Raw genomic sequence first — 23,666 nt, forward strand, 5'->3', positions numbered from 1 at the left:
TCCACAGAAGTGCTTTTTATCTTATTGATATTTCCAAAGATTCCAAAAGAAACTGGACAGAAAAGAAATCAGAGGAGCAAAGCATGTGTTTGAGCACTAGAACTCAAATCCTAGTTTCTCCACCCTCACCAACAAGCAAAAGAATCATTTGTGATGTTCTAGGAGAATTCTGTCTGGTGGTTGCCCTGCCTGGACAGTTTAGCCTCAAGTCAGAGGAGACAGAAGAAAAGGGCACTTTGAGGAATTAAAAATCTAGCCCTTATTTCACATTCTGTGGCTTGAAAATATAAATAGCTTCTATGTTAAGTACTTTTTAAAAGCTCTGCTTTAGTTCATCCTCTGAGAGAGCTGTATCTAAGAGACTTCACTTAATTTGTGACTTCTAGGGCACTTAATCTGCTTCTTCTATTTAAATAAAGCTCCCCTACAAAAATCTACAGCACCCCAAAAGAGAAAAAAGCCCTATTCTTCTTTGTGAGTTACCTGAAGTGGGAAATGCAAGCACTGAGAGTTTAAGATAGCAGTATATTTATTATCATTATTCTCAGTAATTTGCTTATTTATTTGCATAGTTGATGTAACAAATTTGGTACTTCAATCGCTCATTACCCATTCTTCAAGCTGCTCAAATTAAAAATTTTAAATGCTACAGCTAAAATATTATAAATCAAGCATCAGAATCCTTGTGGCATGCATATTTTCCCAGTGGATTGAGCAACAGCAAAAGATTTCCTGGCAGTTTAACAAAGAGACCCTGCATCCTAGGCAGTGTGCACTGGATTCTGGTTGTCTGGGGAGGAAGAGAAGAAAACAGGCTGGATGCAAAAATCCTTGTACATCAAGAATCGGGGAGTATCCATTTTTAAAGCCCAAAGTGAGTGATTTCTCCCAGATTCAAGATTTAGTTTCCTTTCCTTAGACATTTTAATTTCCCACTGTAACAAAAAAAATCTCTTTTCATTTCTTGTAAAAATGAGGCAAGTGGGATGTGCATGTGTGGAAAGGCACAGCACCATTATCTACAAGATGACAGGAAAGGTAGAGGGGCTTCCACCAAATGAGATCAGCACCAGTTGCTGCCTGATTCAGTTTCTATCAGGATGATTTTCACACTTCTAAAAAAATGCATCTTTCTAAAAACATCATGAATAATGGATTGAGATTTCTGAAATTCCCTTGCTTTCCCTCCACAATTTAAATCAAGTTCTTTCAAAGCCAACATACTGCATGTTGATTGAAGCCAGGCAAGGTTATAAATAGCAAAGGTTGAAAATTTTTCACAAAAGTAAGTAGTTGAAGAAAAACTACTCACACCATACACAGGGTGGGATGTGCTCATCATGAGCCCTGTCCTTTGTCACCACACTATTGTCTTGAAGGAGTACAATAAACCAATGGTCATGACACATCGTGCATGCTTCCAAATTCAACTCTCTGCATATGTTTCTATCTTCCCCCAAATGGGAGACATGTTGTATTTTCTCAAGTCAAACTTGGTGCAGGGAAGCTGTGTGTAACTTATATGCTAAATACAGCCTTACTCTCAACATTGTTTACATGCTGTTTGCTCTGTATACAGTATGAGATGGAAGCTCATATCTGTGAACTGTTGGCTGAGTGGCAAGTTCCAAGCTGGAGAATTTTACCCCTTGCTTTCAAATGTATGCAAGTTTCATTTGAAATTGTCACCAATGAGCTGAATCTAGAGTTAAATGTGTCAGAAACCCATGGTCTCTGAAGTGATGTGCATTCCTATAAGAATGAGGGGGACACGAGGCAGAAGCAAGGGAAACGGGTTCTTCGTGGACAAGGTGCCAAAAATTTAGAAAAGTACTATTTGCATAGTGTTTCAGAATCTCCAAAATACTCTCAGAAACCTTGTGTTAGATTACCCATTTCTTGCAGAGTTCCAAATAACTTCCATCCAATAAGTATTTATTGATCAACTAGCATGTTCCCGGTGCTGGTATACAGGGGAAAAAAGAACAATTATCAAGGTCCTTGCTCCCACAGAACTCAGAGTTGAGAAGGAGAGACAGACAATAGCCACAAAACAGACATACATCATCAGGATAGTGAGAGACACCAGAAAGAAAACCCAACCGGGGAAAGTGTTAGAGGGAGACAGAAGTAGGAAAGCTTCTTTTCACAGTGACATTTGAGCTGAGAACTGAAAGAAGTGAGCAGCAGGGCTGGGGTGAGCAGTCTGAGGAAAGGACCTATCAAGAGGAGGAAGTGTAAGTTTAGCAGTCCTGTAGCAGGAATGTGCCTGGTGTGTTCTGTACACAGAAAGAAGGCCACCATTGCTGAACTGAGGCAGAGAATGGTCAGAGAATGCTGGAGTGGTGTCGAGGGAATACCCACGAGGGTGCAAAGGAGGAGAAGGAGGAAGTCAGACTCATATTTGTTAAGTGATTACAATGGAGTAATTGTGGGACTGGGACTCGAACCAGGTTCTCTGATGACCAACCCTGTCTACCTTGTGCTACTTCATGTTGCCTTGCCCTCTCCCTGTCGTCTGGAGTCAGCTTTGGCTTTCCTCGATGGGAACAGGGAACACAGGAGGACGAGTGACATTCTATGTCTTACATTGGGTTCTATTTACCTAACAACCTATCTCCTAAGTGATTCTTGCATGATGTTCACCTTTTGCCTGAATTTTAAAAAGCTGTAATCCCCAATACTCAGAACATTGCCTTGGCTTCCTGTCCTTAATGGTGTCGGACTGAAGAATCAGCTGACTGGCTGTACACCTTGGGGTAAAAGCCAGCACTGCAGATAGAATACAATTATTAGAGGAAACTGAAAATAAAAAGATAAAAACACATTTTTATGTTTTTATTTATATTTCACTCCATTTGGAAATTAATCCAAATGGTCTTGTTCAGTGTTGCAAGGAGAATGAAAAAAATCTGTCCCCTTCCCCCTTTCTTTCAGCAAGTTTGAATGCTCTCTTTCTCTCACTGCTTCTACATGAACCAAAATTGCTTTAGAAACCTGTCATACTGAATTAGCACAAGCAGATAGTAATTCAGAGGGGTGCCAAGATAGCATTGTTGAAAATTGCTGGTTGGAAGGCTTCCTATAGCACTATTCAGGGGCTCTAACTCACTTTCATCTCCATGAGTCAGTATGAGCAAGGGATGGAATTTCCGTGGGTTTTGATTAAACATCTTTAAAAGCTGCTTATACAAATGAGAGGGTCTGCACTGTGAATGTTCCAGGAAACAGAATCCATATTCATCAGCAACAGGGAGGAACCAGCACAGAGCCTTGGGTCAGCCCCATCTTAGAATGGACCATAACCAGAAACACAGACTTGGACTGTGTTGGCTCAACAGAACAGTCAGGTTTCAGAAGACCCTTGATCTTGATATTAAGGAGAATTCAAAAGGCTAGGAGAATTAAGAATAAATAGCAGAGACACGGAAAACAAAACACTCTTCCTCCTGATTCCATCAAAAAACCTGCTCATGATTGTCCTCTGTCATGTTACCTTCAAAATTTGTTTTTCCTTTATAAGAAAAAACGTTTGACAATGTTTGAAATTTCTGCACTCATTCAATTACTTGTATGGCTACTTTCTGTACTTCACACTCCAGAATGTAACCTCTGTGAGAAGTAGGATTTGATCCATTTAACCACCAGCCCCAAGGACCAATGGCTATAGTATAATAGGCACTCAAGAAGTATTTATTGAAGGAATTTCAAATTCCCACAAAAATCACATATATCTCATTGGAGGCCATTCTGTGTGTAGTAGCATTGTTGGATTGGCTGTTACATTAAAGTCTATGAGAGCTAGAATCCAGGCAATCACCATGAACTATCCTCAACAGTGCTTACCAGAGCCTGTGTTTATGTTTCATGGCAGGAATCCTGTCTCTGGATTGCTGTAAAGCAATTGCAGGTCTCTGCACAATGCAGACATGCTCCTTTGTAGGATCAAGAAAAATTCTATCCATCTTTTCAGCACCTGTTCTTTGGCCTAAAGGATAAAAAAATTATATTTATCTCAAACTCACCTAACTAAAAAATCTAATATTTTTCTCCAACTTTATTTTTAAGATATGTAAATCTTAGCTTACAGAAATATTACAATAATTACAAGATGAACACTCTGAAATTGGCTAACTGTTCCTATTCTGTTGTGTCTGCTTTCTTTCTACATGTATATGAGTATGCAAGAATGTATGAGTCTGTGTATGTGTGTATGTCCATGCATATGCATGTATGTGTATGTGTTTGCAGATCTATGTTTGTATATAGAGGCATATGTGTGCATGTGTATGTATTATCTACACATATATGTATATATGGGCATGATATGTGTGACAGTATATTTTGGCTAAACTATTTGAATAACAGTTGTAAACACTGCTGCACTTCATCCTCAAATACTCATGCGTGAATCTCCTAAGGCCAAGAACATTATCTCACACTGAAATTATCACACATAGGAAATCTAAAATTTATAACTATCTTATGTTCTAATAAGCAGTTCATTTCCTTCAATGTTCCAAAATTGGTTTTATCGTTTTTTGTTTTTATCTAGGTCCATCAAGGATCACACATTATATTTAGTTGACATGCTTTTTTAGTCTTTAATTTAGAATGGTTCCCAAGTCCTGCTTTTCTTTCTTTTCTTTTATGACATTGACATTTTCTGCAGAGTCCAGTGCCAGTTGTTTTACATAATTTCTTCTCATTTTAATTTGCCTGCTTGTTTCCCTTAATTACATCAAGGTTAAAGTCTAACATTCTAAGTACTAAACATAACCAATGTGAAGTAGACATGAAATAACTCAGGTACCCAAAAGGGCTTTTTAGGCTGGATTATCAAACCAATAAAAAATAAAAATACTTCTGACAGTGTCACATGTTACCTGATAAGGTGGTCTCTTCTGCATTTGTTGAAACAAAAGCCTCATAGCATGAGTGAGTTAATGCCTCACACATGTCAGTCCTTCAATACTATCTTCAAGATTTTTGCTACATCAAGTTCTATCTGTATTTAGTACTCATGCAATCTATTTCTTTAAGTCAATTATTGAAACTTTCTTTTCCTAAAAATAATATCTTTATAAATGGTTTTACTGTGCTTACTATATTTTTCTAATACTTATCAAAATATGTATAAATACAAAAATTGTACATATCTGAAGCCACCTCGCCTACCAAAATGATGTGCTTTGGGGAGCACCAAGCAGACTATGGTCACATTTTGGGGGGGGTGCACGTGCATCATGTGAAGATGTGTCTGCTCAGACTTAGCTGGCAAAAAAGGCCTTCTCAAGAAATGTGGAAAAAGGAACGTGCCAAGGTTGCCATGCCAAACTGAGAACAACATCTAAACAAATACCAAGACCCGCAACTCCTGAGACACAGGGCTGCTATTTATATTTCTCTGACATCACATTATTTCCTCATTCATTTCCAAGTTACTCCATGGACAAGATGGAAAAGAGGCTCAGGAAATGCTACTCAGGCAAACTGTGACGGTGATGGAATCCCTGTGTCCTCCAGATCTTTCTATGTGGCCTGTCACAGGATTCCTCCACATTTCACAAACAAGAAGCCTAAGCCAAGAGACCCTTGGTGTATTGTCCAAGATCACACAGCTAGTGAGAAGACACTAACAGCTATATCCCTGACTCCCGATGCCCAGGCCAGCTCCTTTCTTCACACAAAGCTCAGCCCTGAACTGATGAAGTCACTCATAGATGAAACCATAAATGTAGCTAGGACATGTGACTGTGTGTGTAGTTTTAAACATATGTGCAAAACCACACAGCATACACATACACATATGGTATATGTATAACATGTAGACATATATGTATATAAAAACACATAACCATTCTGGCTTCCCAAGTCCCTCCCACATGCTCTTAAAACCCAGATGTGTCAATTCAAAGGAGAAGGGTATCCTACTGCAAATCTCACATCTGTGCTGCTCAACCAGGCAACCTTTTTTCCACATCTCTGCTCATGTGCACCATACTACCTGAGCCAGGCCTCACTTGAATGCTTCTACTAACTCTGCCCATCCTAACTCCTGCCTATCTGTGATCATGCTATTAAAAAGCCAGTCATTGTTCCAGGGCTAGACTTCCCCTTTCCTTTCCAATTCAGGTCAAAGTTGCCGAAGCAGGACACCTCCCTGGCTCACGGAAGGTTGAGACACACTCCACACCTGCACTAACAACTAGCACGTATCCAGCTTTCCATTGGTCAGGGTGTTTTCTGAGACTCTTCCCCCTCCCCCATCTCATGTCCTATTGGTTACCAAATTCTTGATCTTTTATCTTGTTGGTTTCCCTCCCATTCATCTTCTTCCCTGTGAATACTCCCTGGGGTGTGCCTGCATCTTTCTGGTACCCCTGCCAAAGTGCCTATCTGCTATGCCACCTCCACACAACATCAGCAGCTCTGAAAGGAGAAATCAGGACTCCAGGAGGTCCCCAGACCCTCTCAGGGGTTTCTGACAATGAGATCATTTCCACAATGTTATTGAGATGTGACTGACCTTTTCTATTCCTGTTCTCTCACAAGCATACAGTGGAGTTTCCCAACATGGAATGTAAAACAGAGTGCATGCAGAAGCAGATCTAAGAGTCCAACTGTCTTCTACTATGCCAGGCATAAAAGAAATGTGCAGAAATGTACCACAATCATATCTATCTTTGCAGTATATTATTTTTTGAAAATATACTTTCACAAAAAAGTGTTTTAAGTTAACATGTATTAAGTTTGTTATTGTTATTTTTAATGAGTTTTTAAGCAGTTTTACATTAATGAATTTTAATTTCTATTATGATTAATATGGATACACTCAGCATACATAAGCAAAACATTTAGGGATCCTCTAATTGTTGAGTGTCTAAGAGATTTCTGACACTAAAAAAGTTTGAGAACCACTCCTCATACGGGTATCTGAGTGATTTTTTAAGAGAACACACATTTTATGAAGTTGTTGCTCCATTTATCCACTGATATGCAGAGAATACTATCCAAAATATTTAACAGAGCCCTCAAGGCCACTCACTGCAGGTTTGCCTCTTTACAGTGAGCAACAGTTTTACTGCCTCACTCCTCTCCCCAGCACGCTCTGTGCTCCATTGATCCACCTCCAGCATAGGTCTCTAAGCCAACTGCAGTGGTTCTGTATTGTGCGTACTTAGGTACGTGGACATGTTTCCCAGAATTCTATTCCTGTGGAGTTCTACTTGAGAGAAATCTGCCTGAGGTGTGGAAACACTAACACTGATGTGTGGGCTTGCCTTGTTGCTGAGGGCAAAGGTGGACCCATATCTCAGCTCCCATTGTGTCTCTACCCTCATATTCTGAGTTTTTGTGTAACTCCAGCTCAAATGGCTCCTATTTCTTTACACCACCTGAGCTGCTGGAGCACAGGTCCAAGTTCATGGCCACAGATTCTAGGTTGCCCTGGATGGCTTCTTATCAGGTTGTGTGATGTCTTCCCTTCTGATCCCTTCTACCCTAGAGCAACTTCAGGTCCACCACCAGCAGTACAGACCATAACCTCTGGGGATCTCTCACAGCTCCCTAATGTTCCTCCACCTGGGCCCTGCCAGACTTTTGCATTCTGAGCATCCCATACAAATGTGGAGTGTACAATTCAGCAATAAATTCATCATTCCATTGTCATTTGTTGGGGTCTGCTTCCCTGCTCACACCTTGATTCATATTAAGTCTGATGTTCTTTTCTGACTGTCTGGCAGAACACCAATTTTATCCTTCCCATATCAACTCAGAGCACCCACAGCCACTCTTAATGCATTTTACCAACTCACAATCCAACTGAATATGACGCTCATCTTCCTCACTACACCCAGCATCCTATGCGGCATAGCACTTGCAATACTAGATGAGCTCAGTTTTCCACTGGACTTTCTCTCCTTTCTAGGTCTGCATGTTCTCTGAGATCAGACACAAGGGCTCACAAACCCTGTTTATATATCCCTTATCTCATTGTTAAATGACCTGAACAGAAAGAAGGCAGAATATGACATTGTGGATTTCTAAATGTTAGGAATGGGGAAGAAAGATGAATGAGAAATGATGGGATAAAGAATTTCAGCCTGGCATGGTAGCACATGCCTCTAATCCCAGGAGTAGGGGACTGAGGCAGAAGGATCTGAAGTTTGAGGCCAGCCTGGTCTACATAGCAGGACTTTATCTCCAAAGCTGGGATCATGCATAAAGCAATGGTGGGTTTTGTTTTTGTTTTGGTTTTTTGTTTTTTACTTCATTACACTTCTGAACTACTTAGGGATTTTGTCCGAAATGCACATTCCTGATCCAATACTTTCAGGTATTCTGATTTAGAAGGCTTGGGGAAAGGCCTAGAGCTCCTGTTTAACAAGACACAGGGTACTCTCATGAGGGATTCCTATGCACACACCATTAGAACCACTGTCAAAAAGAATGAGAGGACAGATGCTTAAAGAAAGGGTTCTTAAATTCTTAAATCACTTAGAGGAAAGGGTTGTGGGGAGCAAGGGAGAATTTAAAAATTCATGTTTTGGGGAACCAGTCAAAATTAGGAGCAGAGTTTCCTGTTTTCACCTAAGCATCTGACCTGGAATAGGAGCACAGCTTCCAGTCTTAATCTAGGAATCTCACTTGGAGTAGGAGTACTCCTGCCTTCACCCAGGTATCTAACCTGAGACAGGAACACAGCTTCCTGCCTTCATCTAGACATCTGACCTGAGATAAAAGCATCGTTTTTAGGTTTTCATCTGCATATCTACACACCCCTCAAGCCTTCTGCTTACAAAGCAGAGACCACAGGGTGCCCTGTATGTCAATAATGAATACATACTAACAAGGAAAGGCCCTTTTGGCAGGCCATAGGAAAGTACTCTAAAGAGTTAATGGAAGGTTTTGGTAAAATACTTGGTTAATAGGAAGACTGAAAGGATAACAGAAACTGAAATGACAAGCATGTCTCCAATCTTTTCAGAGAAGTTAAAGTCCTAAGGATCCCTCCCCAATTATTTCCCCACATAATTTAAACCTTTACTGTCATTAGCCACAGATGGTTGAGCTAGTTTGAATGAGGAGCTAATAATACTTAATTTTACTTTATTGTGATTAATCTAAATTTAAAAATCAGTGTTCAATTTCCCATTATTGGAAAATATTTAAATATGTTGGAAACAACTTGTATACATTAACATTTTCTTCAACTGTAAGTTTTATGAAACCTAAATAAAGACCAAATATTTCTAGTGATAATTCAGTGTCCAATGTATAAAGACTTGGTATGAATAAAATTCAGTAAATTGTATTTTGATTTTATGTTGAAATTTTTGCATATGCTGGGATAACATTTTGTTGAAATTAATTTTATCTTTTTCTTTTTACATATTTAATGTAGCTGTTGGAAGAAACATTAAACACATGAGTGGCAACTCTGCATTTCTATTGAACAGAGCAGTACAATTCAAGGCTGTACGGTGAGTATTGCTACCAAGTATTTTTGAAACAATTTTAGAACATTTCTTTAGAGAGGGAAATAAGTGTCCCTCTCTAGGTAGTCACTCCAGGAGACTATAAGCTGATTGTAAGGATACTATCACTTTGGAAATGCAATCCTATCTGGAGCTCATCTCTACCCAGCCCCAGCTGTGAAGGACCAGCCTACAAGGTAGCTGATGGATCTTATCTGAAAAGAAGTCTTTTGACTTTAAATCTCAGTCTGGTATCAAAATACCTTCATCACCGTCTACATTCTGTATCTTTACTTCAAATGACTTTGGCATATTCCAAACACTGACCCACCCCAAAAGACTTTCCCAAAGAACACTGAGTCTGGCAGTATAGCTCAGTGGTAGAATACTTAACAGCACACACAAGGTCATATTGGTTCAGTCCCCAGTATGAACCACGAAGCTTTAAAACAAGCTGATGAGAATAGTCAAAACATTTTTTCTCAAAGACAGCCCAACACTATTTTGAAGAAAGGAAACAGCAACTGTCTCCAATGAGACCAATTATGAAGCTATCTACATCTTTAGGCTGAATTCTGGCATGTTTGTTTAAACAATTACCAAGCAGAAAATGGCATTTCTTTAGAATCTTTAAGTCTCAGATGTCTGACATGGTTGTCATTGTCCATGTCATGAGGTAGAGAGATTCATACCTTGAGATAGATTTTTAATTAGGGATCATAGTTCCTTAAGTAACCATCACTAGAATGCAGGAGGATCTTTCCTGATTTCTTTTCCATTGAACTTGAACTGGAATTTAGCATTTCCTTCTATTTTAAAGGCAGGAGACAAGCTACATTACTACCATCAGTTCCTGTGGCATCACCAATACAAGTCACAACTTCTTTTTCATATGACAATGTAGTTGTTCAAGAAATCCCGAGATATCATTCATAAATACCATGACTTTAGAATCATGGTAGTTAATTCCTCCTGACTATAACCCTCATAACACATTGAGATAATAACTGGCCAGCTCCTCATCTGGTAGTCATCCAGCCCTGAGATCCAACTTCTCACCCTGTGACCTGGACACCTTCCTGTCTATAGTTGTTTTCATTGATTGATGAAGTCAATCATTTAAATTAGTTGCATTTAAATTGGACAGCTTAAATGAGAATTAATTCTTCATTAGCATTGTCCTCTGAAATCAGATGCATGTGAACTATAAATCTAACCCAAGAAAATTCAAACACATCCATCTGATGGTGAAGCAAACCACTGAGGTGTGTTATTTAAGGTAATGTTTTTATTACTGATGATATATTAAGCAATATCATAGGTCATGCAGAATGTTGTAAGATCAGCGTGCTTTGTATTATTTTGCTCTTTGTAATCCTATGTACTTTATCTTTTACATTTAAAAATACTCTTCTGAAAAAGTGTACACTGACTCCAACAGACTGCCAAAAGAACCTATAACAGGCACAATGCTAAAAATCCCTGCTCATCACACTTTATGACTAACCCAGGACCCTCAATGTCCATGTACTGCTACTGGAGAAGCTTGTCAAACCCATATGTAAACCCTGCCCACAGTCATACTCAGGCTCCTCACTGTACTGACAATCTAGTAGAAAGGAGATTTTGCCATTGCTGTCAGCACAATGAAAAGTAGAGGAAAGTTAAAGCAACATGACTTTTTAAAGAAATAATGGTGTACAGTTTTACCTGAAGAAGACTTAAAGGCTGATGGCAACTTTCAGGTTGGGAAGCAAACAGTAATTTCCTAGTAATTCAATAAATTACCACCAATTTTTCTAGGAACCAGTTGGCTCCTCAACCCCCAATAGGAAAAGTGTATCATCTTACCTGTTATTACTGAAACCATTCCCTCAGTTACTGGAGTACAGTATGAATGCCTAGTTAGAAACATGGCAACACTCTCCAATTAAAAAGAAAGTTACATGTGTTTATGCAGTAAAGCCAGGCTAGGGAGAAGAAAGTGGCACATATTGGAGGCTCATACTTTTTAGCACTGTTGCCCAACAGTTAAAAACACCACTGGCATAAAAGCAGCACTATTGCTTTTAGCAATCTTGCTCTTTTTTTCTTAAACACCAAAAAATGAGATTCAGCCCACCATTTAATAATGTCAATACATTTTCGTCATTACACAACTGGCATGCCAACTGTTACCTAAGCACTTCCGACGCTTCAAACCCACGCCCACATGTTCTGAACTCATCTGCATCCAGAAAGAATAAAGATAAATCACAAACTGAGGAACTCTCTTCTCCATTCTCAAGAAGCAAAAGCCATGAAGAGAGCTCCCAGTAGTGTCTGAGGCATTTCTTAGAATAAGAATGAATTCTAAAGCCACATTTTGTCAGGAAAATCCCACTCTTCTATGCCAGCCTGCCCATTGTGGCTTTCACATTAAGAAGAACCTCAAAAGTCCTGACCAATAACAAGACTCTATGATTTTTGTAGAAAAGAAGAGCTTTGTTTGTTCTTTTACTAAACTCAAGTTAATTAGGTTTGGCCAGTTGGCATCTAAACTCAGAATCTCTTTATTGAAAATAATTCTAGAAGTCCTGATGAAACTGTAAATGCTTAGAGACACTCACTTGCTTGCATGCTGGGTAAATAGGAATGCACACTGGCTGTATTTATTTTACTATCATTATGTCTCCATGGGGTGAGTGAGCCACTAAGAAAGTACAGGCTGTTGTACTTATTCATATATATATATGTGTGTGTGTGTGTGTGTATATATATATATATCCCTAAAATAATTTGCTTTTCTTTTATCTCAAACTATGATTTCATGATTATAGGAAGTCTTCAACATTGGAATAAATTGTTTCCAAACTATCCAAATTGTATGTTTCTCATTTCTTTTCTCCAAATTCAAAGCCCCCTAGGTCCTCAGGACAGAGGTGGCATAAGATCTATAGTGGAGTCCCACAGGTGTGCTTTTATAAGATGGCTATCCCTACATTAAGGCCTGCCTGCTTCTTTGCAACTCTTTATGGCCACATCCAATCAGGCAGCACAAAATAAAGACAACACCACGGTTTAAGGAATGATCTTAAGTCTGAAATTTTCAGAGCTGCATTTACAAACTGCTCTCAACAAGGCCCAGTGCAGCAGACTGGCAGCACACCTACCTCTTGTCTGTACAGAAGCCAAAGTCCACCAAGCTCATTCCTTTTACCAGAAATAATTTGACTTTGTAGCATTTGATAAAAGCCTTCATGATCAGAACCAGTCTGGAATGGAAGGGAATCAAGAGGGGAATTACACAAATGCAAGCGCAGATTTGACACAAGGCTAACACTTGGTCCTTTACAGACAATCCTTCCTCCATCTCTAAGGAACAATCAGCACAGACCATGGAGCGCAGCTTTTCCCTGGTGCCCTGAATCCTTACAGAATCAATCATTAACTCTTAGCTGGATTTCTGACGTGCTGACTTCCAAAATGGAATGTCAAACACACCTACTTTTCTCTCCCCCATCTATTGTTAAAATTAATGAGGCACGTGAGGACATTTTAGGTATCTTTGGGTGACTTAAACTGTGCTGGGGCTGTACTATGTGGCTTTGCCACAGCACACCATGGCCTACAGATAACACCAGCCCTTGTCAAGCTCTTTGCAAGAGCTTTTATTCTCACAGTAAGGTACAGAGGACAAGAAATATGATAGACATGTGGCAGAACACTGAGACTCAGAGAGTTAAGGGACCCTAGCCTGTGGTCACACAGTTAATGACAGAATCACATTTCAAATTAGGAATTTGATTGCATATCTTAGCATTTTTAAACAAGCTTTGGAACCTAGAACTCTATTCTTCTGTAGGAGGCTGAATATAGCCTGCAGATGTGTTATGTTGTTGCTATTATTGTTTTATTTTGTTTTGATTTTATGAATCCTACCATTAAACATCAGGAGCTTCCACATAAAATCTAGACTTCTGATTTTTTATTTTTTTGGAAAAGCCAATGCTCAGACCTACACTGAGGCAGGCAACAGAAAAAAAAAAGAAAAAGACAAACACTAAAAGACAGTTGCAGTTTACTTCCTGGAGACTTGCTATAACTGAAAGCTGACCAAATACCTATTCTCCCTGTGGGATCACAGGTTCATGTTCACACATCCTAACAACCATTCCTCTGGTCCCTTTCCTTTTTGTCTTGCCAGTTTGGTGGTACATGTGACTATCTTTCAGGATACAGTTCACATGCCACTGGCTCCCTGAAGTCAGTTTTGAAAACCCTGGAATAATGAACCAGACTTCATTCAGAGCTCTCAAACATTTTCTTGTTCTTATTTTGATAACTTCTTTTCATACCTGCATATTCAGGGCTGGGCACACAGTAAGTGATCAGTAACGATTTGCTCAATACTAATATCAATGACAAGTAATATTTATCATATACCAGGCACAGTTAAAAGCACATTATACATGTTCATTAATTTACACATTCCAACTTCCTATTACTATACTCATTTCACCTAGAGAAAACTGAGCCATATTAAGGTTAGGAAATTTTCCCACACTTACTTAGCTACTAAATGGCAGAAGAGGAATTATAGCTTAGTCTGGTACCTCTGGGTAGATGGCTTGGTGGAAAATTGATAGAAAGAAGGGAAAAAGAGAAAAGAAAGAGATCAGGAGGGAGAGGTAAACTGTCAGGAACAGGATGACAAACTCCTTAAGTTGCAAAGACTTCAAGTCATTTGGTAGGGCAGGGATGTGGTGTGGGTGGAAATTTTACAACTAGATTTCTGGGGGGAAACCCTGTTTTTCAGTGTCTGTGATGTAAATACTCTTACTATGGCTGATTTCAGTTTATCAGGATAGAGCTAGAGAAAGGAAATAGGGCCAATAGCAATTTGGAACCAATACCAACTCAGTAGGACTTACAGGATTACAAAGAAAATGACAGTGAAGAAGCAGGAAGAAATCAGGCAATTGAGACCACACTAAGGATGATCTGACTTAAAGGCTTTGAGTAGAGAGTGATATGGTCGTATGGCTTGACAGAGTTGACTACAAGATGAGAACACAGTTACCTTTTAGGACATCAACCCCCCTCCCTTTATCTTCTCTACAACCTGCCTGCATGACAGTTATCCATCATTCTACCCTTTTCTTACCTGGCCCCTTTACCAGTCAGCTCTCCTTCCCTTTTTAACCCTCTAACCTCATCCTCTTATTCTAGGGTCTCAGAAGTACTCCAAATATCACTGATCCTCAGGATCATACAGTGTCCATCTACCATTGTTAGATCTGTGCCATTTAAGGGCTAAAATGCATAAGCAAACACGTAAGTCTGTACCAGCATAAACAGGAAAGCCATCATACAAAATATAAATCAAACAGTGCTGGATACATCCTTGACCTTGCAGATCATACAGCTGGTAGGGGCTTTTGAAAACATTTAGTCCTCAATCATCTTCTCTCACTGGGAAAGTAGAGCTTGGGCAATGGATATAACCAGCCCACTACTGGATTAGAGTAAACACTAAACCAGGTTACTTGATGGCCAGGCCAGTCAAGTAGTCTATACACATATAACAAAGATGTTTTCTGAGCTGTTGCCTCCTCCTGCTAAGTCAAAGCGTTTCTGAGGAGAGTGTTTTCTACTAAGCAAGTTCTATTTCACCGTTAGAACAGATAAAAACATGCTGATCTCAAGAGCAGAGCCATTTTGTCATCTCCCCCAAAATGGGACAATGAGAGCCATCTGTTAGGAAACATCCCATGACCATGTTTCCTCTCCATCATTCAGTTTAAGAATCCTTCAGGTCCTGCACTTTTCCCCTGGGTCTCTACCCACCTGCTTGCACCCAGACCATTTCCTGATAGCTAGGAAGTGGGCAGGAAAAGGAAGTAAACCATTCAGAACCATTGTAGAAGCTCAGCTGAAAAGAAAAAAATGCTGGAGGGGAAGTTACAATTTTTGACTGGAATATAATGTAGCCTGATAATTCTCCCTCACTCAAGGTGATATTGGCCAATGCTACAGGGATCCTAGCCAAGGGTGCCACTGGGAACTAAAATGCAAGCCAATGCTTATTCACCCAGGTTCCACAAGGCTACTTGCTGCTCATGGGAAGTCCACTTTTCAGTTCTTACAAAGGCATTCCATAGCCTGGAGGTGGCCCTCACATGGGACCTTCTTTCAGCTAAAAGTCATCTGTACTTCCCAAGCCCTTGATCTCTATGAATTGGGCAGATAAAGTCAATTCCTTGGTGCAGAGAAGTGAAAATTGGTCTAGGAAGGAAGTACCCTGATAGTTAAAGCAGCTAGGAGGACCCTATATTATAATTTGCCCAGGCTCATCCCCAATTACACTTGCTGCCTTGGAGGGAATAACTAAGGCCCCTTTAATTTTCCAAAGTGTTCCTGTGGTAAGTGACAAAATATTTGGTCACCCAGTCTAGAGCTCTTGTGGTTGTAAGACTTCCAAGGCATAATCTAAGACATCCATCCACAAGCTCGAATGGAAAAAAAAGTCAAAACGTTTTTCATTAGCCTTAAATAGCAATGAGGCATTTCCTTCTGTTAAGAGTGCCAGCCATAGATCTCAAAGGCAGTAGCAGAACCAATGGTTTCATCGCCAATATAAATCAAATGTTTTCAAATCTCAATATAGTTGCTACAGTTATGCATGTAGGCTCATCCCTACTTTAAAATTATGGGAGTCATTAGCCCCATCACTAGAGTTTGTGGTACATGCATGCTATAAGAGTTACATACATTAGTAACAATGGTTTCTTTTATAACTAGATATTACCAAAATTTGTTTGATTATAATTATAATCTTATGGGTTATATTTTATATATTTAACACACAAATATTTTTTGTATTGTATTTATGTGTAATTCTGGGGTCCCTAGGCTTCACCAGATTGCCAAATGGCACCAAGGGCAAATAACAGTCAGAGCCCTGGGGCTGGTGATTGAGAAGGTACATTAATGAGGTGTTCTGGGATATGAGAAAGAGGCCAGGCCCTCTGGCTGAGAAGCTAGTCTGCTTGGAGTTGAGCTGGACAATTAGGAATTATTTAGTAATTCTCTTTACTTGCATATTATTTCTTTTTCAGGTTTATTATTCCCATTCTCTTTCTTTGCCTCCCCTTGTTCTTTTTTTTTTCCCCTTTGTCCTTAGATTTGGCAGTGCTATCAGCTATTTCTTAGTCTTCTTGTGCAAATTGCTGGGCTTTCTTCCTTTGAATGGTTACAATTCTCTTATGACCACTCTTACTCCTCCTCTCTCTTACCAACTCTCCTCTGCTGCTTTTCTGCTGCCTCTTGCTTGGCTTTCCTGATCTGACTGGCCACAGGCCATCTCTCCTTCATAGGTTCTGTAGCAGAATTTTTGGGCACTGATAGTTTACACTACACTTTCCATTTTGGAATAATATTCATCATATTTATAGGAGGTATTTCTGAAACACAATTGGAAAAACAGACTTTATACCCCAATAAATGACCACATAATATTCCATAACAGGAGGATAACACTGACACCCCGAGCATAAATATACTTTGTAAAAAGAGTGGAAAGTATCTTTCTTGATAATCCCTGAATAATTATCCCTGATAATCCTCATGTCCAGAGGATATCAGCAGGCTAAACCAGGACTTCTGAGTATACAGGGTCCACTGTAACACAAAGCAGTATACTGCTTAGTCACTACTAACAAGGAAGCCCTCATAAACAGGTCTGGACAATGACTGCTTCTCCAAATCAGAGCTGGAAAATAAGAAGACTGGGGGAGAGCCAATAAAGGACCTCATGAACTTGGTGCCTTCCTGTTGGACAAGTATACAAGTGCACTGGATCTTTAGCCCTGCCCTCATTGGGGGAACTATCTGTCCTGAAAAGTAGTCTCTCCCAGGAAAGGTACTGAATACTTACTCTGTCAATGACCTAAAAAAGGAAGAAAGAAAGAAGGGGAGGGAGGTATAAGGAAATAGAAGGAAAGAAGGAAGGTAGGAGGAAAGTGAAGAGGGAAAAATTGGAAATTAACCTATATTTGAAAACATATTACTTTGTCATACTTTGTTAAGAATGGCTGGATGTATTTTTGATATTTGTTTCAAATTTTGTCCTGATAAAAGGTACTAAAACACTTTTAGAAAAACTGCCTGAAAATATGGTGATATTTACCTTGGACAAGTATCAATATAAAATATAGTTTAGAGAGCTCAGGATAAAATGAAATCACAAATTTCATAACCTTTCCTAATCTGTTCATTTATCTTCTTAAAGAATAAAACTTTTCTTATTGGGAATGGTTCTTATTTCTGTATTTATTCATTCATTTTTAGAGAATTATATGGCCCTTACATTACCTTACCCCTTTGGGGAAGACTATCAGCTCCTGAAAAGATTCCATATTCCATTCTCACATGAGATGGCCATTTCATAGGCTGCTGAGATGTGTTAAGTCGCTATGTTTTTACAAAGTGTATGGAAGAATATACTCTTATTTCATATATAAGCACTTCCATCCTGATTCTAACCATTTGTCAAACAAAGCTCAAAGTTATAATCTAAAGATAAAATAAATATTGTACTAAGTGTATCAGTCATATAGATTATTCAAAGCTAAATGTGGAAAGCCAGGTGGAACAACACACACACACCCCTATAAGCCCAGCACTCAGGAGGCTGAAATAGGAGAATGGTGAGTTTGAGGTCAGCCAGAGATACAAAGAGAGATCCTGCTTCAAAAATGAAACAAAACAAAAAATTCTAAATATGGATTAAGGTATTATATATTTATTTAAAATAAAATCCATGAGGGCAAAGCTTCTTATGTTCTTCATTGTCTTGTTTTTTTCTTTGTAGTTTGCAACATTTTCTTCAAACTCTTTCCACAGAATCTTATTATTCGGTTTTGCTTGTTATGAAATATTCAGTATAGGTCAGATGCTCTGGATCTCAATTGTGTTTGATTTTTAAATATCCAACCCAGAATGAAAATTGTAACTTAAGAGTATATGTACATAAACTTATTCATTCAATGTGCTCTAAATAAAACATTTTCATTTTCCATGTTGCTCGATATTACTTGTCATTCTGAAAGTCAACAAACTAATATTTATACGACTTAAAACAAATACACGTGAGAGAATTGTGCCATAGAGGTGCCATGTGAGCCATTGATCTCACACCACACAGGAGCCACAGGAAAATAAGAGTGAGGTGGTGGCCACGTGAGTAGTGCTAATGCCCCACCTCCCCTGAAAAGCTCAAAACTGGAAACCAGGGTGCAGGGTCAGGTTCAGATGGACCCATTTCTCCACACTTGGTCACACTAGATTTCAAGCTTTATCTTTTTTCTTAGCTCCTGTAATCTAAGTAAATTTATGTCCCCACCTTCAGCTAGTTTCCCTTTTGGGGTGATAGGATGTTTAATAATTCTCCATGAAGAGTGTGGTAGATGTGCAAAACTTTTTTCCTACTTACATAAGAAATAAGATTCATTTCTAATGAATTCTCTAGAAAGAGAATGCCTCCCCTTGAGAAATTGGCAGTTCTGGGATTCTGATCAGCAGAGGGTGAGGAAGAGGGGGGAAGAAGGGAAAGAGGAGCAAATCCTGGAGTGTGCCCACTTGCTACAGGTATTTGTGTCACAACAGGACTCCACACCAGCCAGCCTCATCTCCTCACAGAACACGGTTCCCACCTTTTCTTTCTCCATCTCAGTTACTGCCCAGGACCTCTGACTTGGTGTGCATTAGGGATGGAAATCCTGTTCCAGGTGTCATGAAAGCCACCAAGTTTCTACTGTTTGCTTATCACTCTTGCCTTCTTGATATGAATCTGAAGCACGGATTTTCCCCATTCCCTGGCTTGTTTCCTCCAATTGACTTTTTCTTGGTTTGCCTCCAAGAGGAGGACAACTCTGGTACCATGACTTCATAGAAAAGACATGGGGTGTGCCTAGAAACCAGAATTCTATCCTACAAGAATGCTTAGAGATGTATGAAATCCCTAAGTGGCTGGAGAAAGAGCCCTCTGTGGAAGGGGCTCAGTGGGTGAGCAAATGGTGAGAAACATTTTTCCCATTTCTGAATCCCAGGTATGCCCACTAAGAATACTCTGTTTTATTTGAGAATTACACCCGTACAAAAGCTTACCTGAAAGGCCAGAGATCCAGGAGAAATCATACCAACATATTTCATAGCATCAAAAACATTTTCCCCCTGATATGCTACGTTTTTTCATATTTTCATAAATACTTGTGAGTAGGGCAGGTCAGAACTACTCAAGCTGATAGAAAGACTTTGCTGAAATTGTTGGTAATCCATTTACCAACAATTAAAACAATTAAAAGATAGCATGGTTGGTTAACTTCTGTTGATTTGAAGGCTTATAAATATTATACTGCAATCTTTTGCAAAACAGGCACATTTGTGGTGGCTTGTCCATTATATGATACTGATTTTTTCTGCTGATGGTGATTGAGAAGCATTTATGAAAAAAAAAAACAATCTTCTTCAAACAAACAAGTCTTTTTTACCTAATTAATTTTAAGATTCTGTAAAAAAAAAAAAAGCAAAAGTGAACATAATCTATTATGTATAAGCATAGTTTGTTTAACCTAGGTTCAAAGAAACATAGCCCTGTAGATTTGTATCTTTCTTTCAAGTTCCCAAGGGACATGCTCTGATGTGTTTCTGTGAAGAGGCCAGGTGACAAGCATCAAGAAAGAAAGGGGCTGTGGGGTGTTAGAAACTCACTCCTGCGGGATGAGGGGTTGGGATGGGCTCCTACCTCAAGCATCCAGGTAATTCAGAAGTTGCATTCTGTCATCAGCCAGACCTGGCTTGCAAGGATGTGGCTTTTGCACTCAGGAGCTGTTCCAAGACCCTGGGTGCAGAGGGAAACCCCATGCAGGATCCTTGGGACTCTGGAGCTTTCCCTGGGCAAGGCAGAAAGCAAGGGGCTCCAGAATGGGAGTGACTGCCATCAGGATTCCTTCCTGGATCCCTGAGGAGTCCAAGTCTCTTCTGGAAGAATCTGATCAAAGGGTCCAGAAAATGGACTGCCTGAATTCTGCTTTGTCCCAGCTAGTACAGGAGAGCAGGAAGCAAGGTAGAGAAGGCTGTGCTCCTAGGAACCTGCACGTGAGAGGTCTGGCCGGGGAGGACCTGAGAACTGTACCCAGTCCTAGACCAACACAACCTCCAAATGCTTCCCCTATGCGGCATGTAGGAACCAGAGACAAGACTCAGCCAAGACACCTCTTGGAGAGGGGCGTGTACCTCTTCCAGGAGAGAAAGGTTAAGTGAAGTGCTTCCCAGCCTTAGCATCCAAGTGAGTTAGTTCCCCACCAGGAAAGGGGGAGGGCTTGGGTGCTAAAAAGGAAGAGGCTGCCCCTTCTGGGCAACAGCAAACTCAGTTCCATCCTGCTCCCGCAAATGGTCTTGCGCTAGGGATTGTTGGGGTGCAAAGGAGGAAAAAGCCTCGCCTTCCTGCATCCCACCAAAGCCTCTGGAACAAACAGAGAGATCTACCTGGGGCTGCAAGGTGGATGCACCCACCTGTGCCCGAGGTCCCGGGTCTGGAAGCTGGGTCTCGCCTCATCCGTTGCCCACACCCCCTTGCTCTGCGTTTCCCCACACGCCCTCCAGCTATGCTCCACTCCGATCCTCCCAGGCACAGCACACTGCTCCCCCACTCCCTTGCTCCGCCCAGGTGCAATTTGTGGAGCAGCAGCGGGGAGAAGGTGGCTCCCACTGCAGCCTCCGCCCCTGCACTCTCTACCAACCGGTTGGGACCCCTGCCTAGTTGCTGGGCCTGGAAACCCTATCCTCTGCCTCCACACACACCCTACTCCACACACACGCATGCCCCTAAGGGCCCACAGTCTCCTTCCCTAGGGCTGTGGAGATCGTCTTGACAGCCAAGTGCTGGCAGGGAAGGTGGGCGTGGGTCTACCCACCCCACTGCGGAGATGAAGGGGTGTAGAAGCAAGAGGCTGCCAAAGAAGAGAGGGGGCTATGTTCCTCTTGGAGCCTGGGAAAGCATCCTTGGTCCATGGTCTGACCATTCAGTCACCACCCAAGATGCCAACGCATTCAGATTATAGCGGGGAGGATTGTTTGCTCATGGGGAGGTAGAAGGCAGAAGCCTGCCTTCGCAAATAGCCCGGGGCCCCGGAATTCCAAGGGTATATTCCACCTCTGCACCTTTCAGGTGCCCAGCCCCCCTCTGTATTTACACACCCGGGCCAGCGCCCTCCGGACTTTTTTCTCTCCTCCTCCTCCTCCTCCTCAAATGACCGCTCAGAGCTGTCCCCTCGCCTTCACTAGCAGAGACTTTCCATCCCCCTCCTCCGTCAGCAGATCTACCCCTACCCTCTGCTTCCTCCCGCACCCCCACCAGCAAGCTTTCTCTTCCCGAACCACTTACTTCACCCACCCAGATCTGCACTTGCAGTTCCCCAGGCGCACAACCGAAAGCCACTCCAACGGTTTTATTATCGAGTTGGGGGTGGCGCTCACACAAGTGGACTGACCCCCACCACTTTGGATAGAGCCCCAGGAGTGGCCCACAGCTTTCCCCCACGTCCCACCTCTCCTATTTCACCTTCTCTGTTCCTACCCAGCTTCTATAGGCAGGATGAGCACTGCTGGGTCCCCAACCCTCGCCTCGGGAACAGGAGCTGCGGGGAGTGAAAAGTCGACTGGTTCTAAGGACATACAGAGAGAAATGGGCAGATGCAATGGCAAGGGGAGCTGGGGGAAGGGCGCACGCGAGAACTAAACGTGCTACTTGCACCGCACGGGGATAAGCACCGCGCAGGCGGGGGTGGGGGGGTGTCATAAAAGTTTGCAGACTATTGCATGGCAGCGGCTGCACAGGAGCAAAGAGGGTGACACCCCTCGCCAAGCGGGGTCTCTCCAAGGGTCTGTGCCAATGGGACCAGGGCGATTAGACAGACAAGGCTCAGAACTGGAGCAATACTTCTCCCCTACTTATTCACAGAGGGACGGCCTAAACACCCGATCAGAGAGCTGATCCCGCGCTCTGCGAAAAGCAACAGGCGGCTGCACCTTACCTTGCGCCAGTCCCGGGCTGGGATGGCTGCTCCATCCTCGTGGCGCAGGGAGGAGGCGTTTGGTGCGTATGCCTAGGGGTGTGCGCGCTGCCAGGGCTGCAGCGGCCGCCACCTCCAACCCGCTGCAAGCTGGGCTGCCCACTCCTGCCCCGGCCGCCCGGCCAGGCTCTGCTCCCCTGCGACCACGGCGGCGGCGGCGTTGGTGCGCGGTGTCAGGGGCGCGCGGGACGCAGGCGGTGCGTGGCGTCTTTGGGCGCCGCCACCGAACGAGGGTGCGGCCCGGGCGGCAGCGTGGGGCACGACTGGGCTCTTGCTGATGCGGCGGCCGCTGCAGACCCTGCGCTGGGCGTCGGAACCTCGCAGGAGGAGGAGACAAAGACGCGAGAGAGGCAAAAAGCCACTCGCCCAAATGCAGCCGGCTGTGTCACCGGAGGGGAATCGCCTCCAAACCTGGGCAAGGGATGAAGGAGGAGGGGCGAGGCTGCTGAGGACTAGAAAAGCAGCCGGGAGCGAACGTGACCGAGCTCTGCTGTAGTCTAGCCAGCGCTGCTAGCTCGCCTTCGAGCTGGGGGTCCGGAATAGAGGGGGTGGGGGTGGGGGTGGGAGGCATGTTTGCTGCAGGAGGTAAGCGGGGAGGAAAATCAGTTCTCTCCGCTGCTCTCGGGTTCCTTCCTCACATTCCACTACACAGTTCCACTTGCTGGTGCTATGGCCCCATTCATTCTCCCGTTTTTCTAACTACTGAGACCAGAGCTAAATAAATTATGCTGACAGAAGCAAAACGTAGTAGTGGGTCGGTTGTCTTCAACTGGGGTGAGCAGGGATTTGTTTAAAGTCAGTTCAACAAATGATTGTCTATCGGGTGCCTAACACTGTACTAGGCTGTGGTACGGGAAGGTAAAATAGGACTCCCTCCCTCTCCTACCCCGTACCCTGCCCCAGACTCCAATGTCAGATCTCAGGATGAGTTGTTGAAGGCCAAATTTTATGAATTGAGCTGTGGCCCCCTAAATCCTGATCTCCAGTTTCCCTAAGAAAGTGTGTGTGTGTGTGTGTGTGTGTGTGTGTGTGTGTGTGTGTGTTAAAAAGAAGGGAGATTACTGGTTTCAGT

The 23,666-nt window shown here is 42.0% G+C and overlaps 1 protein-coding gene across 4 annotated transcripts in view; it reads right to left on the minus strand.

Annotated features, from left to right (window-relative positions):
• Lrrc3b (leucine rich repeat containing 3B) overlaps positions 1-23,034 on the minus strand; it is a 99,920-nt gene extending 76,886 nt beyond the window's left edge. For 2 of the 4 annotated variants that reach the window (XM_020184464.2, XM_020184466.2), the window contains exon 1: positions 22,556-23,034. The gene's annotated coding sequence lies outside the window, so the exon portion shown is untranslated. The other 2 variants (XM_074043783.1, XM_074043784.1) reach the window with 2 other exon arrangements.
• Positions 23,035-23,666: the final 632 nt, after the last annotated feature.

Source organism: Castor canadensis, chromosome 10 (assembly GCF_047511655.1).
Source record: "Castor canadensis chromosome 10, mCasCan1.hap1v2, whole genome shotgun sequence".
NCBI lineage: Eukaryota > Metazoa > Chordata > Mammalia > Rodentia > Castoridae > Castor > Castor canadensis.